The sequence below is a fragment of the Artemia sp. Qi Xiang Cuo genome, chromosome 18 (genome assembly GCF_049724085.1).
Source record: "Artemia sp. Qi Xiang Cuo chromosome 18, ASM4972408v1, whole genome shotgun sequence".
Lineage (NCBI taxonomy): Eukaryota > Metazoa > Arthropoda > Branchiopoda > Anostraca > Artemiidae > Artemia > Artemia sp. Qi Xiang Cuo.
In genome coordinates this window covers 56,274,559-56,289,047 of record NC_142811.1, presented here as the reverse complement: position 1 = coordinate 56,289,047, position 14,489 = coordinate 56,274,559, and the positions used below count along the sequence as shown (strand labels likewise).

Sequence of the window (14,489 nt, the reverse complement as noted above, 5' to 3'; positions counted from 1 at the left end):
ATGCTTTTGGAACCTTCAAAATGGGTAAAGGCTACTAAAATCTAAAAACCTTAAAAAAAATAAATAAAAACAAACACAGAGAAAAGTCATAATTTAAATGTCATGATAAGAAACGTTTACTGTGTTAGGTTACACCAAAAGATTCTTGTTTCTACTCCCTAAGTAAAAAAAAAAAAAAAAACTCTAAAAATATTTACATGACATCACAGCAAAGAGCCAAGATTAGTGTAAAGCATTTTTTTCTTTCCTTTAATTGTTTCATTATTAATCAAATTGTGAGTAAAGTTTTAATTCATATATTTATCAAAACCCCTTTTCTTTCGAGAGTCTCTGTTACCACTAGCTTGAGTTTGTCTTTACTTACAGTTTGTTAGCATAAACTGTTTGAAAAGTATAGGATGAATGCCAACACTTCTTCCCCATAAACCTGTTTAAAATGAAAACAGGACATCTCAAAATCCAGCCAAGATTTTTTTAAACCATTTTATGATGCATTTAATAGTTTTTATTATTAGCCTAAGGTTACTTAAACTATTAATTCTTATTGTTATCAAAACATGATTTTTAGAGCTACTGTCACAATTAGCCTGGCTCCTTACTTACAGTTTGTTAGCATAAACTGTTTAACAAGTTTATTGTAAAGACAAGCGCTTTTTTCTAATAAACGCATCATTATTTAAACAATAGAGAGGGCCCGAAGTCGGAATTAGTTAGAGGTTGATTGTAAGAGTCAAGATTTAAAACTAAAAAAAAGCTGGATGCTTAAAATCTAAAGTGAAGTTTAGGAAAGGTAAATCACCTTCCAGGAAGTTATGGCGCTGGTAGACTCTAGAAGTAGAATTCGAGGGGAGTTTTTCAGGAACAAATTAATATGATAGTTAACAATGATTTAAAATTTAAAAATATCGAAGGTCAATATAGTAATCTTAGAAAAATAGATTACAAAGTCTAAGAGGGTACTGTGGGAGGAATTTAATAAATTAGCAAGGAATTTTAGCGAAATTACTTCAGCCTTGAAAAAAGAGAGAAAAAAGGAGGGGTGTGTACAAAATTGCTTTGTGACAAATCCTATGAGAATAAGAGGAATATAAAAGAAAAATAGAAGGTATGAATTTGAAAAATGTTAGTTCTTGTCAATATGTAAAATTATCAGTGATCTTGAAATACAGCAAGATGTTTTAAACCAATTAATGACCTGTTAAGGAATGAAGAGAAAATAGTAAGTCTGGACTTGTCCAAGACAATATACTTAGATTATTGAAACTTATCGGATTGTACACAAGTTTTAATTCAGAGTTCACTGCAGTTTTAGGAAGAACAGTATGGTTTGTTCAAACTCTCCTAGGCAGAGACTATTGTAAAAATAAGCAGATTAAAATTAAGAAGACTAATTCTATTAAAATAGGAATAAATTAAGGTGAAGAGGTGAGGTAGGTAACAAAAAGATGATCTAAAGTAAATAGCTTTTAGTTACCAGCTCCAGTAAATAGCTCCAGAGTTATGCACATACATAAAATCGAGATCATTTTCCATTATGTTTAGACCAGAGCATGCAGTCGAGAGTACTTGGGATCTAAGGCTTTCCGGATTCATCAAATCACAATTCGTATCTCCAGCAACAACGTATGACAAATCTGGGGTGCGACCTTTGGCAATAGCGTTTGCTTATTTCTGACAAGCACTATTGAGCTTGGAATCTGATCTAGATTATTTGTAGTACGTAGGCAGATAAACTGAGAAGATTATTGTCCGTTCAATCTTGATCGCAAGAAAATTATCGGATACTTGGAAAACTGTCGCGTGTAAAGATTTTGAAGCAAGGATTGCGATACCGCCTGAGGGCTGGCCTCTACCACTCGATTTCACACCAACTGCAAAAAGATCGATTGAATCACTGATATTTAACAGTTCAGTCCCTTCTTTTGTAAGGAAATGTTTCTGGAGACATACAATGTTATGACTGCGAATTAAGTTTTCGAGGGTTGGCAGTTTGTTGATTACATTTCCATTAATGTTCCAAGTAATCAAACTTAATTCGTTATTCATTTCTTAATCCATTTCGTATGACTGCGAATTAGATTTTCGAGGATTGGCAGTTTGTTGATTACATTTCCATTAATGTTCCAAGTAATCAAACTTAATTCGCGATTCATTTCTTAACTCCAAGTAACTTTTGCGCTTCCGGACAGCTGAAACTGTAGCACGAATATTTATCCGAACCACAGAGTACGCATTTAATCTGTTTGCCTCAAGGGTTGTCCTTAGTGCTACTGTGGTTATCCCCACATCTAGAACACTTGGCTTTGTTCTTGCAGAATTTGGCCGCGTGACCAAATGCTTGACAAATGAAACATATCATTGGAAGAAACAGATATTCAGAGATTGGGATGCGTTCGTAATGGATCACTGGTGGCGATTTAATGGCGCTTTTAAGGTCCACTTTGGAAGAGAACTGAAGTTTCAACAACCAAGAATTACACAACTGCGAAGCTCTCGAACAGTTCCGAATAATCTCGCAGAGTTCCACATCGCTCTTATCTGCAGGAACGTGGCGTGCTATTCCGTAGAAAGATGGTTGTTTCACTTTTGCCTCAACAGATCTATCGTTAGCACATAACACCTACGCAACTGCGTTGGCAGAGTCCTTATCAGCTAGTACTACGCGCCACCCACTTTCATTGCTCTCAGTTCAACAATACTAGAGGAATTATGGCCACATACCTAATCCAAGTACTCCTTTCTCATTTCTGGGACCCTCAAGTCTTGAGAAAGGTTCTTTAGTACAACTGCGTAGGTCAGCTGGTGTTTTAATATTGGAATTAAAATTGTACTGAAAATAAAATTGACGAATATTAATCTACCACTTGCACTATTTGAAACTGGGGGGCCGTACAAGTTTACGAAGTAGCCCCCCTTGCGAGTAAGTCTTCGTTTCATGTTTTGCAAATAGCTAAGCTAAGAATTTTCTATTTTTATAATAGAAAAGGGATGGAAGGACAGTCTATAGCATCGGCGCTTGAAGAGATAAAAAAGGCAGTGTTCGAAATCCCTAGGCTGTCGTAGAGTATCGATGACGTTAAACTAAGCCTAACAAGTAATGAAGCTAAAATGAAAGAGTTTAATCTTAAGCAAACGGAGACAGCTCAAGAATTGACAACCATTCGAGCAGAGCTGGAAGTATCTCGTAAGAAAAATATGCGGCTAGAGGAAGAAATGAAGCAGACAAATTTGATTTTTATAAATTTTCCCTCTTATGTCGAATACAAGCCTATTAGATGATATAATTGCGCTGATCTGTGATATTGTTCCAAGTTTAAAAGCATCAAAGTGGGATGCTATTTGTTTAAGGGGACCACAAAACCCACGCCCTATTTTAGTAAAGTTCAATTCCAAAGTTACATGAGACACTTTGTTGAGAAATGCCAACCTTTTCCAGCGAAAGAGGATATCAGTAGCGCCAGATTATACGTCAGAAGAACGCGAGGCCCGAATAGCTTTAGCACCCACATTATCTCAAGGTATAATCGAAAAGAGAATTGTGAAACAATGCGGAACAAAATTATGCACAGACAATCAGATGTTCGTTTATGACTTTGAGAGAAAAACAGTGGTGGAAATAGCGGAGCCGACTATGGAGAACCAAGCTCATAGCAAAGATGCCAGCACGAAAAACCGTATCCCGAGAAAGTCTTATATGCGATCCCCCTCTAGCGATCGCGATTCAGATCCGTAAATTGACAGCATCTCAAACAGTGATTCAGATACAACGCTCATAGAAAACCCGGTTGTGGTACTAGACCCTAACATTCCTAGTGGAAGCCACGCAAAAAGGGATAAGCCGAAAGGGAAAAGGAATCTGGATATGATTATAAGCCTAAGCAACGATTGTAAGCAGGATCGAATAAATGTAAGACCAAATAAAGGACCAAAACCGGAAAAGAAAAACAAGTTGTAGTCCTAAGAAATATGCCCAAACTCCAGCAGAGCGACAACCATTTGTCGTAGGATAGGGAAATAGCCATATTTAGAAACTATCAGCTATTACGTTGAATGTACATGGTCTAAGTAGTAAAAGAGATATCAGTTTAAATAGTTCATTTTTGGATCCACAAACAACTTGCTTTGTTGAAACATGGTTACTGCCATAGGAGGAAATATCAGTGTTTGATTATGTTGTTTTTCGTGTAGATAGAAGGGCATCAAGGAATTCCAGGAACTATGGAGAAAAGGTACCAATGATTCGAAAGTGCAATTTTGGAGCCCCTGTCGAAATTTTCCTTCAAAACGGAATAACTCTGCTTAGCCGTGACTTGGAGCGCCATCTCTTGAAGCTGCTTTTGTATTTCAACAATAGGAAACGTTGACAAAATATCCGGTACACTCAGATAAGATAAGAACATATACTTCAGTCAGTTTCCTGTTTTTGACAAGAAAGCAGCTCCAGACAATTTTTCAGGTATGCAATGTTCAAACCGCAGTTACTTTGTTACTTATTGCAAAAAAAAAGTTGGGATTGGCACAAATGCATCAAGATACGTCTGATTTTATCGTAATTCTAGTCACATTTTCTTTTCTTGATAAAATTAAATTAAAATGGCAACAAGTATTACATTGTCGAAACCAGGTTCGAAGTGTCGAAAATTCTTGTTTGATGTAGTGGAATACCAGGCGCACTAAAAGTGTTGCTTCGGTCAAATTCAAACGTAGATAATGGCTTCTATAAATTGATTTATTTTTTTTGCGAATATCTTGTACAGTAGTAACCTTGTCAAAATTTTCGACAGACAGCAACAGGCCCTGTCGAAATATAGGTGACTCTCGAAATTGCACCGGACATGTAAAACAAATGAGAAATAATTGGTGTCAAAATTCCAGGGTCCATTGACGAAAATATAGCTGTCGAATTTATGGGCGCCAGCTACTGCCAAATATTACAGAGGTTCGCATGGTTGTCATTTTTCCCTTTCCTTAGCACTATTCAATGAAACAAAAAAAAAAAAAATCAAATTTGAAAAATCTTATTTTTTTTTTGGGGGGGGGGGATGGAGTGGGTAAACACCTAGAACCATGTCATAGAAATATCAAAAGTGACCCCTCCCCCCCCCCCCAAAAAAAAAAAACCTGACCTATGTTTTGGATGAAGCTAAGAATATGCATAAGAAAATAAAATCCACAAAAACAAATATAATGACAATAAACATCTTAAATTTCTTGAAATCCACTCCTGTTTTCCTAAACCATACCCCTTCCAAAATACCAGTGAAATAATTTTGTTATACTAAATACTATTTGTATTTAAGGCTGTATATAATAATTTGTTAAATCAATTTTGTTATAGTGAATTCTACATACTTGAAACAATTTTGTTAGGTTTATTACTTCTACTTTTTGAATAGTGTTTTATACTGGTATACATTAAATGAAGTTGAAGAAAAACAAAGAAACAAGAATATAAGTGTCGAATACACCAGGTTCCACCCACAGGTATTCCCCAAGTATTTCGACATATGTCGAGATGGGTTCCGACGTGCGTCGAAAAAAGGTAACTAATTTGTTGTGTCGAATTTGTAGGTGAAAATGCTCTAATTTCGGAAAATCGGAGTTTTGTACCCTTTTCAGATAAAACTTCAAACTTCTCATCAAACAATTAGATTCCTAGATGTTTTTCTTTCATACTGAACATACTGGGGGGGGGGGTTCTAGGTGTTTACCCACTCCCCCCCCCCAAAAAAAATAAGATTTTTCAAATTTGAAATTTTTTTATTTAGTTTCATTGAATAATGCTAAGGAAAGGGAAAAATGACAACAAATGACAACTTATTTGCATGCCTCTCCTTATTTCTCATTTCAACCAAACAATATTTCCTTCTAGAAATAATATACTCTACTTTAACTGGAAAGTGGTCCGATCCTGTTTGATGCATCACTTTCACTTTCAGGGATTCAGTTTAAAGCCCAGTATCAACCAATATATAATCAATTAAACTAAAACAAGGTACAGAAGCACAAGCGTAGTCACCCAAGCTTCCATCCTAAAAAAAATCTCCCATTGCCAATTACCAATCCAGAACCTCCACACAGTGCAAGCAGCTTCCTCTCCCATGAGTTAACTCTCCTTTTTCGATCTTGGCTCTTTCGTGGTATAAAATACATTGAAGGAAAAATCTACGCTACAGGGTCATCTTCATCATCTGAAACAAAATTCATATTTAGCTCTGATTGTTCAGCAGTGTAAGCGTTTAAATCACCTATTAATAACACTGAATCGCCACTATACCGCGATCTAATAAGAATCATTTCTTCCTTAAGTAGTGACCAAGTATCATCTTCACAATATGAACTATTCTCTGGTGAAATATAAACACACCCCAATATAAATCACTTCCCCAAAAAATTCAATACTTGCTTGGCAGACAACATAAACTGGGAAATTTCTGTTGCTTAACTAGCACTAGGGTAAAGGCACCGATGATTCGACAGTTTTTGTAAAAAAAAAAAACAGTTTCTACTCCACAAATCCCGTTTTCCTAGACCCTATCCCTTCCGAAATGCCAGTGAAACAATTTTGTTATACTAAATTTTTTATACTAAATACTATTTGTATTTAAGGCTGTATATTATAATTTGTTAAATCAATTTTGTTATAGTGAATTCTACATACTTGAAACAATTTTGTTAGGTTTATTACTTCTACTTTTTGAATAGTGTTTTATACTGGTATACATTAAATGAAGTTGAAGAAAAACAAAGAAACAAGAATATACGCGTCGAATACACAAGGTTCTGCCCACAAGTATTCCCAAAGTATTTCGACATGTGTCAAATACACCAGGTTGCACCCACAGGTATTCCCCAAATATTTCGGCATGTGTCAAATTGGGTTCCGAAGTGCGTCGAAAAAAGGTAACTAATTTGTTGTGTCAAATTTGTAGGTGAAAATGCTCTAACTTCAGAAAATATGAGTTTTGTACCTTTTCAGATAAAACTTCAAACTTCTCAAAAAACAATTAGATTCCTAGATTTTTTTCCTACATACTGAAACCCTTTTCAAACCAAAAGTCTTTAAATTAGGATTTGTGGAGTAGAAACTGTTTTTTTTTTACAAAAACTGTCGAATCATCGGTGCCTTTACCCTAGTGCCAGTTAAGCAACAGGAATTTTCCAGTTTATGTTGTCTGCAAAGCAAGTATTGAATTTTTTGGGGAAGTGATTTATATTGGGGTGTGTTTATATTTCACCAGAGAATAGTTCATATTGTGAAGATGATACTTGGTCACTACTTAAGGAAGAAATGATTCTTATTAGATCGCGGTATAGTGGCGATTCAGTGTTATTAATAGGTGATTTAAACGCTTACACTGCTGAGCAATCAGAGCTAAATATGAATTTTGTTTCAGATGATGAAGATGACCCTGTAGCGGAGATTTTTCCTTCAATGTATTTTATACCACGAAAGAGCCAAGATCGAAAAGGAGAGTTAACTCATGGGGGAGGAAGCTGCTTACACTGTGTGGAGGTTCTGGATTGGTAATTGGCAATGGGAGATTTTTTTTAGGATGGAAGCTTGGGTGACTACACTTGTGTTTCTGTACCTTGCTTTAGTTTAATTGATTATATATTGGTTGATACTGGGCTTTAAACTGAATCCCTGAATGTGAAAGTGATACATCGAACAGGATCGGACCACTTTCCAGTTAAAGTAGAGTATATTATTTCTAGAAGGAAATATTGTTTGGTTGAAATGAGAAATAAGGAGAGTCATGCAAATAAGAAACAAGAAAAAAAGGAACTAGCAATTTTACCTCATATAGAAAAAACGGCAATTGGTCACATGAGCAATGGGTACTGGTCCATGAGAAATTAATTAATGAACTCATAGCGAAATAAATAGACAATCTGAAGTATAAGGCCGAGATACCGAATGCCGACCTGGAAACACTATCAAATAGGTTTTCACAAATATTAAGCGAATCACAGGCATCAGTGAAACCAGCCCAGAAAAATGAAGATAGTTTTTATGACAAAGAATGTAAATTCAACAGCGTTAATCTGGATAAAATAGTACTCAATGTAAAGAATGCCCTGGATGATGAATCAAAAATCGAGGCACTAACAAGATACCGTTTAACACGTAAAGAGCACAAAAAATTAATAAAAGGGAAAAAGGAAAATTATGAAAGAAAAGAAAAACCCACTCTTTCAAAGTGCTTTAGAGAAAATAATGGTAGGGAGTTTTGGGAAATATCAAAAAGAGGTAGGCTATAAGACCTACAGTCAAAGGTGAGCGCCCCCAAAACTTGGCCCGATTACTTCAAACAACTACAAGAAGATACCCAGGATAGCAACATACATCTCCAAGAGGTATTAGGTCTAGATAACCGTGAAAGAGCATCATTCCCTTTGAACCAGGAAGATTATGTGTTATGCAACCGAATCATCCCACAAGAAATTGAAGATTCACTTGACAAGATACGAGGTGATTCAGTTCCCAGGCCCGATGGAATTCCTATGAAGATCTTCAATGCATTTAGAACTGTTCTATTACCTTTTTTGGCCTCATTATTTAACCTCATAATTTTAAAGAAGAAGTGGTCAATGACCTGGAAAACCTCACTCATTCTCCCACTTTATAAGAAAGGTAATCCCGCTAAACATAATACCTATAAACCAATAAGCCTCCTAAACAGTGCAGGAAAAGTTATAGAAAAAAATATAGATAAAAGGCTGGGAATGCGGATAGAAGAGAAAAAAATCTTTCAAGGAGAACAAGGTGGGTTCAGACCAGGCTATTCTACACTTGATAGAGTTTTATTATCAATGGTCTTGTAGGAAAATATTGTAAAGGTAAAGGAAAGTTATATGTGGCTTTATTTGATTTGAAATCAGCATTTGACAGTGTAGATTGTGTCTTATTATTTAATGCTCTGTTAAATCTAGGTCTACCAATCCCTTTTATACAAATTCTATTATCAATGTATTCATTGAAAAAAAGCTTTGTGAAAGTTACTAGGAAGGGAATATCTCTGCCATTTTTCTCGAAAAGGGGCATGCGGCAAGGAAATAATTTCGCCAAAATTATTTGCTATGTTTATTAATGATATTGTTCTTTATTTCGGACAAAGATGGGCACCTACTCTCCGACTGGGAAATCTGAAGATGTCAATGCTACTATTGGCAGACAACATTATATTACTGGCAAACACAAAGAATGACTTACACACTCTCTTGAATCTCCTTGAAAAACATTTGCAAGAGAAGAAACTAGAGAGGAATGTCACGAAATCCCAAATCCTGATTTTTGGAATCAGTACCACAATTTTTATTGAATGGAAAAATGCTGGACGTGGTGGAAAAATCCAAATACTTAGGTTTCATCCTTTGTCGAAATGAAAAATGGACAAGTCATATTACAACAACGGCACAGAAAGGAAGAAATGCATTATTTGGAATATATACGTAGAAGCACAGCGATTGCAGAGATGCAACAGCAACAAGAAATTTTAAAAATAAGTTTTTTCTGAATTATTGTCTCGATTAATCAGAAGCTGTACTGAGCTCCTCGTGCTCAGAATCCTTCTCGGGCCCATACTATGGTGTTTGTTTTGCGGAAGTTTTTCCCACTGTATAGTACAAACGGTCTGGAATCATGTTATCATCCTCTCCTTTTTAGCTTAAAGCTTACTCAAAAAGGCAATGCAAAGAACTCGCCCTAAAAAAATGTCCCTCCGGATCCCACCCCAAATACTAATGAAATTGATCCATTTTTGCCCCATCCTGGCTGGTCAAGCTCCCTATCACAAAGCTCACATGAAAGCTCAAATTCTGAGGATAGGACAGTGATCAGTGTTGGAGCAAATGTCACTATAGATGATAATGGCTTTCAAGGGGTCCTTTCTAGGAGCTCCAAAAAAGGGAAAAAAATATCCCAATCAAAAGTATTTCCCCTCCTCCTTTCCAAGATTATCCTTCCCAAACCTTAGTAATTTACCTCAAAATTTCTCCAAATACCCCCTTTGAAATAACAAAGATTACTACAATAAGGGTTCCAACTTTCAAAATGTTAAAATCAATGTTTTCTCTTAACATTCACCGTGATGGATTTTTGCTAATAGCTGTCCAAGATCAGAAATCAGCTGATATAATATTAAATCTAAAATCTCTTCTGAATACCCCAATTAACTCATCTAAATGGAACCCAAAACAATCCCCAACAAAAATAGTAGTATATAGTGTTCCCCAAGAAATACCAATTCAGGAGTTAAAAGAAGGGCTCTCAGATAGGGCTGGTAACACAATTCCTGTAGAAGATGTCACTCAACTGGGTAAACCCAACTCTAATGGATTAAAAACAAGTAGATCTTTCCTATTTACACTGAAGGAAAAAATTAATATAACAGAAAAGTTTTTCCTATTTGGGCAAATCGAACCGCACAAGGAATCCAAGCCAAAGCCTATCCAGTGTCAGAAGTTTCTGAAACTGGGACACACAACAAATAAATGCAATGAAATTTTCCTAGCTTGTAGTAATTGTAAAGGCTCCCATCCTAAGGAGTTGACAACTTGCAACAACACTCACAAACTTGCAACTTGCAACAACTTGCAACAAAGCCTACATGTATCAATTGTAAAGGCCCACATGAATCCACCAATGAATCACAATGCCCTGCATATAAGAAAAAAGCACTAACACTCCAAATAGCCACAGAGAAGGCCATTCCATACCCTTTTGCAGCTATGGAAGCAAATGCTGCCCAATCACACCAAATAAAACCTATGTTGAAATCAAATAAAACTTCCAAGTCAAACACTCCCAATGCATCAAGTACTCCTTACAAAACACCATCCTTTAAGCCCCCCAGCTCACATATCTATCAGAAAGAATCACCAAGCCAACAAGCCTCCTTGCCTAGTGAGATGAGTCGGCCTGGCACCCCCTCCCAACAACAAACAAACCAGAAACACTACCAGGAATTATTCCCTTAACTGACAAACTGGATGCACAGCCAAACATTCAAACCCCAAATATATGATTATTCATTCTAAACTTCAATACAGTTCAGGCCATGAATATACAACAACAACAGAAAACAAAAATCATTGCTGAATTGGCAAAAATCTACATCCCTAATCATATGCTCATTCAAGCAAAAAAATATTCTTGCTCTACTAATAACAAAGCTGAACATTGATACACAGTCATAACAAATAAATCAACAACACGACACATATAAATACTCCAGTGGAACGTAAGATCACTTACAGAAAATAAGCTAAATGAATTAATATCTTTTATGAATAATAATTCCATCAATATTGCTTGCCTCCAGGAAACTCCTTTAACCCAAAATCAACAAATTAAGTCTCTGGGATACACTATCCTGAGAAAGGATAGATCATCAGAGAGAAAAGTAGGCGGAGTAGCTTTATTAATTAAAAATAAAATACAATTCTGTGGCATCAACTTTCCTGATTTTTCAAATGATGTTGATACAATTGGTATCAGTGTTTGGCTGAATAATACAAAAACTTACATAATAAGCTTTTATAGCGCTAATGGCCAAAATACAGATGCCATGGATTTCTTCAGCTGTATAAATAATTCTAATATGTTGAAAAATGTTATTATTTGTGGAGACTTTAATGCCCACAGCCTTTTGTGGGGGAATAAACCAGCAAATAAAGCTGGTAAGTTCATTGAGCATATGACTTCAAATAATAACGAATTAGCTGTTGCTACCCCTCCAAACCTGAATACATATTTCAACCCCAAAGTGGCAGTTTCTCTACAATTGACCTACAAATTGTGTCTTTAAATATTTTGAATAAAATTTATATAAATAAAATTGATAGTCTATGTACTGACCACTTTGCTATAGTTTGCTCCCTAAACGAACCTGCTGAAACCCTATCACATACCTCCAAATATATCAACACTAAAGCAAATTGGCCTATGTTCCAAAATAAGCTAAATGATGAAATTACAAGTTTCACCCAAAATTCATGCATTTCAAACGCAACAGTTGACACGCAAGCTGAAGTTTTGGCATCTTTACTAATAGATGCAGCTAATCAAGCTTTCCCCATGACCACACCCAGGACAACCGTCCCTAAACAAAGTCTTGAATTCTGGTTTACAACTGATTGCCAAAATAAATTGAGAACAAAAAAGGCAGCTGGGAGAATATTCATAAATAAACACCTACTACATATTTAAAAAAATTACAAGCAGAATTTAATCCAAAAAGGACCATAATAAATGCTAAATATAACTACTGGAATAATTTCGTAAATAATCTCTCCAGAGAAATACATAGCCAATTATACATAAAGTCATAAGCCACATCTGTGGGAAAAAAAACTTCCCCCAACCCACTCCTGTATGAGCTTATACATATTAATACCCATTATGACAATGATAATGAAAAAGCTAACATCAAACAATTGTAGCAAAATACCCCCAATTCTTATGAACCCAAGTTACCAACCTCGCCCAGGATCCGAGTATATAACCAGCCCATTTTCAATCCAGGAAATGAATAATGCAATACATCATATTTGGACCAAGACTAGCGGCAGCTATGACAATATACACCCTACATGGATAAAGAATCTCACCCCTTCATACAAACAGGAATCTAAATTGTTATAATCATGCTTGGGCTTCATCTATGTTCCCCAATATCTGGAAATGTTCGTCCCTCTTACCAATCCTAAAGAAAAATAAACCCAAAAATAACCCTGAGTCCTATCGGCCCATAATGATTACTCCTGTGGTGGAGAAAATAATGGAGAAAATGATTTATTACCGACTCCTCTGGTTTGTTGAAAACAATAATATGATCCCTTACACTCAAACTGGCTTCAGGAAACCCCATTCCTCAACAGATACTTTCATATTGTTAACAAATGCAATAAATGAATCATTCTATAAAAAAAATGTCCTAGTTGCAGCTTTCCTAGCTTTTGAAGGGGCATATGACAATGTGAACCATCAAATCCTTTTAATTAAACTTGCAAACCTTGGACTACCCCCCAAGCTAGTATCTTTTATAAAATCCTTCATAGAATTGCGAAGTTTCATTGTTTGTGTAGGTTCAGCCTCTTCACCCCAAAAGACAATAACCAAAGGCCTTCCTCAGGGAGCAGTCCTCGGCTGCCTCTTTTTTGCCCTGTATCTCTGGGACATGAATCTCCCCCCCCCCACGACTCTACAATATGCTGATGATCTGGTACTATGGACATCTGGCAACACCTTTGAGATTGCACAGTCAAAGCTGCAAAAGTCACTTTTCCAATTTGAAAAATTCTCTCAACATTCAGGTTTACCCATTGCACCTACCAAGTCAAAAATAATCCAATTTCACCGAAAGCGAAATCATGTTAATGCAAGACTAACTCTAAATTGAACAACTATTCCAGAAGATAATCATATTAATTACCTAGGTCTCATGCTTGACCAAAAACTTAATTTCCATCTCCACATTTCAAACACAATAAAAAAATGCTATAGACAAACAATTATACTAAAAAGACTTCTTTCTACACACTGGATCAGCAAGAAGAAAACCTTACTCCAGTTATATAAATCATATATATAACATCATATTGATAATAGGCTCGTCTGCTTTGGTGGATGTGCAAAGACCCAGATACAAATAATTGAAACAATACAAAATAATATAATATGTCTCATATTTGGTCTTAGGAAACCCACAAGCACCAAGTTTCTGCTTAGAAAGTGGATTAACAACAATAAGGGAGAGAAGTAGCTTTCTCTTAATAAAACATCTTACAAAAATTAAATTAAATAGATCACACACCCTACATAATTGTTTAGGAATTCTAGCCATAAATAGAGGCATTGCAAATGAGTATGCCAATATCCAGAAGAAGTTCCCTGTACCCACAAAGTCTATTGCACCTACTTTCCCCAAATCCCCTCCATGGAATTGGTCAATCCCCATAATAAATACTGATTTCTCAAAGTGGACTAAAGATTTGACCCCTATTGCTTTTGTCCAGAAAAAATTTGCTGAAGTTAATACAATTACTTATAAAAACCATTTCCAAATCTTTGTTGATGGGTCCAAAATGAACGAGAAGGTAGCAAGTGGTGCCTTCCTTTCTCACCTGAAAATTGCAATGGGTGAGAGATCGTATAATAATGTATCTATAATGTCTGCAGAGTTAAATGCTATAATCATGGCATTAGAACACCTTATGGAAAATAAACCCTTGATTGCTAATTCAAATAATATTATAGTTTATTCTGACTCTTTATCAAGCCTTGAGTTGCTGTCTTCAGCTCCTCAGTATAAGCTGGAAATTGACACTTATCATTGTCTTAGTATTATAGATAATCTTGCTTCAAGTGGCATAAGAACTTATCTTCAGTATATTCCTAGCCACTCTGGTATAAGTGGTAATCATCAGGTTGATGAAATAGCAAAAAATGCTATAAATATTGGCCAACCAAGTGGGAGACCAAT

General features: G+C 35.8%; 1 protein-coding gene across 5 annotated transcripts in view; it reads right to left on the bottom strand.

Annotated features, from left to right (window-relative positions):
- The window catches only part of LOC148941678 (uncharacterized), an 80,026-nt gene that overhangs the window by 39,863 nt on the left and 25,674 nt on the right, over positions 1 to 14,489 (bottom strand). Inside the window, exon 1 of one of the 5 annotated variants that reach the window (XM_089103937.1) lies at positions 6,061 to 6,130. The exons of the other annotated variants lie outside the window; for them this stretch is intronic. The gene's annotated coding sequence lies outside the window, so the exon portion shown is untranslated. Of the gene's footprint in view, positions 1 to 6,060; positions 6,131 to 14,489 lie in introns of those variants that run through there. 5 annotated transcript variants of the gene reach the window in all.